The sequence below is a fragment of the Alligator sinensis genome, unplaced genomic scaffold (assembly GCF_000455745.1).
Source record: "Alligator sinensis unplaced genomic scaffold, ASM45574v1 scaffold857_1, whole genome shotgun sequence".
NCBI lineage: Eukaryota > Metazoa > Chordata > Crocodylia > Alligatoridae > Alligator > Alligator sinensis.
In genome coordinates this window covers 91,097-95,568 of record NW_005842439.1, presented here as the reverse complement: position 1 = coordinate 95,568, position 4,472 = coordinate 91,097, and the positions used below count along the sequence as shown (strand labels likewise).

General features: G+C 48.7%; 1 non-coding gene across 1 annotated transcript; it reads left to right on the top strand.

The window, feature by feature from the left end:
- The first annotated feature begins 1,030 nt into the window (after nucleotides 1–1,030).
- Nucleotides 1,031–1,104, top strand: TRNAT-AGU. The gene has a single exon. It is a non-coding gene; the product is annotated as a tRNA-Thr (tRNA).
- Nucleotides 1,105–4,472: the final 3,368 nt, after the last annotated feature.

Below are 4,472 nucleotides of genomic sequence, written 5' to 3'. Positions count from 1 at the left end.
TACCTCCCAGAGGAAGTCAATCAGACATATTTTGGGTGGTCTCCGGGGCTCTGTGCAGCAGGCCAGACCACTCAGCAGTGCTCTGCTCTCCTTGTCACCAGCTATCTCACACCTACCGCCTTGGATATTACGCATGTGGTAACAGTAGGGCCTCCCAGAAGAGTCTCCAGGAGGGGATATCCTTCTGACATATTCACTAACCTAATTTTCCATGAATTTTGTGCAACTGGAAGATGTTAGATCAATGGCTCTGCAGACAACTGTCCCTCCTCTCCCCCCATCACACCCCCGCTTTCCCTCACTGGGTGTTGAGGAAACAGGTGCAGCCATACTGCTGCCTGCCGTTGAGCCTAGGTTGTGTCCTACAGGGACTATTTGAAATGGAGGATGAGAAGTTCCTTCCTCATGGGATCTCCATTGAAAATATCAGCTATGGAACGAAGCAGGGTGGACCCCCGTCTCTTGGGAACCAGATTTAGCATTGAGATATCTTTGGCAGAATTGCCATGGCATCAAGTGGAGTGAGCAATGAGATAGATATGGGGGCTCTTAGGGCACTTGTACACATGATGGGGGTTTAAGCCCCAAGGTTTTATTCTATGTGCCTCCCAAATTTAAAGGGTGGGGCATGCAATAAAACCCTGAAGTATACACTATTTAAATTTTTCCATCACATTATGGCAAGGGGCTCGATCCTTTAATTTTTTTTTTTTTGGAGCTGGAGCCTGCCCATGGCTGGGGGGTGAGCTGCCAGTGGGCCGAGCAACCCCTGAGCTGTGGGAGGCTCCAGTCCTTCCCTCCATGGTAGCAGCACTCTCCCAGGGCCACCTGGGTGGGCTGCTATCGGGTTGGGTGCTGCCACAGCTTGGAGGCAGCACCCAGCTGGATCCAACTCTTTCCTGATCCCAACAGTGCTACTAGTGGTGGCTATGTAGCAGCATTTCTGCCTTCCACACAGAAGATCTGAATTCAAGTCTCAGCTGGGGTCATCTGGGGTGAGTGAGCTAACAAGAAGCAAATCTTCTGCAGAGGTGCTGTGGCTTAGCTGGTTAAAGCCCCTGTCTAGTAAACAGGAGATCCTGGGTTCAAATCCTAGCAGCACCTTGAGGTACCATTTTTGGAGGCTAGATGAACACCTTGCTGGGGTCGTTTGACCCCAGTGCTCTTTCCTGCCATGGCAGGGGGATCGGACTTGATGATCTGTCAAGGTCTCTTCCGACCCTACCAACTATGGAACAGGGCTTCCAGCACCCCATGCACTGTCCCCACCACCTTTCTGCCAGCTGGGACCACCCAAGAATGAGCTTGCTTTCCCTTGGGGCAGCATGAGGAGGTGGCATCAGGGCAGTTGGGTGTGCTGGCATCCGCAGAAGGTGGCAGAGATGGTGCACGGGGTGCTGGAATCCCACTGAGCCCGCCCCATGCACTGTCCCTGCCACCTTCTCTGGGTGCCAGCTCACCCAGTCACCCTCCTGCCACCTCCCCACACTGCCCAGGGGCAAGCCAGCCCATTCTTGGGTGGTCCCAGGTGGCAGGAAGGCAGTAGGGATAGTGCAAGGGGTGCTGGAAGCCCCGGCAGGCTCAGGGAAAAATTGGATCTGGCTGGGTGCTGCCTCTAAACTAGGGCAGCACCCAGCCCACTAGCAGCCCACCCGGGCGGCCCCAGCGGGTGCCACCACTGTGGAGAGAAGGACTGGCATCCCCTGCAGTGCACATCCCAGCCACGGGAGAGACGGGCAGGCTTCACCAAAAAAAAATATAAAGGATCAGGCCCCTCGCTGCCTCTGCCTTCAGCGGCTGCCTGCTAAATGCAGAAGTGGAAAGGGGCCTGATCCATTTTTTCTGCACAGCCTGTCCACCTCTCCCATGGCTGGGGGAGGAGCTGGCAGCTGCATTTTTGGAATTTGCAAAGTTGTAAACTAAACTACATCTGGTTGTAGTTTAGTTTGCAACAATGAAAACTCATTTAAAACCCTTAAAGTCTTGCATGGTACACTGTGACACCATTAAGCCACACCAAGTGACATTTTCATCATGTGTACATTAGTGACATCATGTTTATAAGTGCCCTAGGGCTTCCTAGAGAGAGAAGCACAGAGGCCATCCCCAAGCCTATAGCTCTCCAACAGACACTAGCCTAGAGTGGAGTTGTGTTTTACTGAGATGAAGCTGCTGGGAACTGAGACAGGTTCCTTCCTCAGGAAAAAAAGAATAAACACACAGGGTAAAAACAGACATCAGATTTCTCTAGGGACAAAGCTTTTTATCCTGTGATCCTACAGAGGTGTAAACCCATTGTCCCGCTTTAAGTACCTGTGAAGTATCTGAGATAATACCTTTTCCCCAGGACAGCTGCAGCTAATTCAGGTTAATTCCCATTCAAGTGGCACATGTAAATGATTATCCCCTGCTTTTTTTGATGGGAGTCAAAGCCCAGGACAATCAGACCTGGGATAAACCCAAACTCCATTTTTACCCATAGTAAATGTCTGCTGCCATCAGTAGAATTAGTCCCTCACCCGGTGCATCTACATGAGATACTTTACTGCACATTAAACTAATCTAATATGCAGTAAAACATAATCTACTGCAATTACCATGCATTAATCTAATGCACCATTTTCTAGTACCTGTATTAAGTAATGCACCCTACCACACATGTAGACGTTTACTGGGAGGAAGTGCTCCCAGTCAGTTTAGGCAGCAGGGGACCATGGGGTAGGGAGAGCTGTCCTGGCTTGATGGGACACTGCCTGCCTGCCACGTGGAGTTTGGCACCCATCTGGCTGCTGGAATAGTGTCTCCCTGACCTGTGGAGATTGGGACTCACCCTGATCTCCAAATTGTCAGGAGGCAGCTGCCCGCCCAACTGGGACAGCTCCTCCTGCCCACCTTGGGGCCAGTCCGATCTCCACCCAGCTGGCTAGATGGAGCTGTCTGCCAAGATGAGACAGTTCCCTCCTGCCCCCCAGAGCTCAGGGCTAAGCCCAGTGCCCCCTGCCAGCCCAGGATGGCACCAAGGGAGCCTGGAGCTCCCCCTGGCTGCTGCTGCAGGGGAGGCAGAGCAAGGCAGGAGCAGGCCTGGACTAGGCTGCTTCTGTCAGGGTCAGTTTGCTCTCAGGTGGGGGTGCATGTGTAGATGTGCACCAGGGGATGTTCTCATGATCCTGAATTTTCTGCGTAGAAAATTCAGGTGAATTCATTGCACATGTAGATGTGCCCAGTGCATTTTTAATAACCTATGTAGGTGATTCAGGCAGGCGGCTAGTACAAAGTCAGCCAGTGACCCTATGGCAGGAAAAACTACAATAAGTCTGGAGCTGGGGGATGGATCATGAAAATATCTGAGCTGTTATTTTCCCTGGATCTTCTACCCCATAGCTTTCTCTGCCTACCAAGAGGAGGATGCACCAGGACATTAGCTCTGAAAGAGCTGGACAGTTTGGGATGACAGTGAAGTCCATGTTCCTGTCCTGTGAAGAACTGTGTTGGAAGAAGCTCATGTCTAAAATAAGCCCAAAGAAATTGCTGAAGCTAAGTTCACTAGCTACATTTTTGTTCAATGCATTTTGCATTCTAGAATGACACATTTTTGTTCCCTGGGATTTAAGGTACTTTGAGCCTGACTTTCAGAGCTTGCCATTGCCTCTTCATTGGGATGAACCAAAATGTGGGTCCGATCATAGCCACAGTCTTGAAAAGCAAGGATCTGGGTGAAAGACAGTAGCTTGTGGCTTGTTTCTAATTGCAACCCATGCCATGTGGAGTCAGTAAGCTTTGCAAAGGGCCACAGACAAAAGGTTTCTACCTCCGCAGGGAAGTCTCTCCAAATTCTAAGAGGTTTCATTTTTTTTAGAAGTTCTTTTGCTTTGCAAGCTTCATACTGGATACTTATAACCAGGGTATTGAGATGCCAAAATTCCACCTGATTTTCTGATTTCTATCAATTCTGGGATTTTTTTTAATGAATTTGCAAGAATCTAAGCTTTCTAAAGCAATTCATGATCTGCGCCTTCTCCATTCTGGGTAGACAATCCCAAAACACCTAATTTTCAAAGGTTGTCTGTTCATCTTTTTTTTCTTTTTTTTTAATCAGACCCTTTACAATGCACAACTTGGAGAGCCAACATCTCCGGTCACTTCTGAGGACACAGGCCTAAATCCCTTATCTCCCTTACTGCCCTTTATCCTATTCCACAGAATCCCTTGGTTTTGCAGTTTTCATTTGAAATAACTCAGAATACACAAAGCCGGTGCTCTCTGTGACAGAAAAAGATAGTTCTCTGTGTAGTAAAAATTGGCTCCAAAACCACTAGAAGTAAATATTTCTTTACGACATTGAAGCCCATAAATCTCCAAGACAAAATTCTGAAACTAGCTGCAAATTATCTCAGACAATCTTAAAATGTTATAGATATTTATATATTTTATCCAATAGTAATGGCCTCAGAAACTTTAAAACACATGGGTCC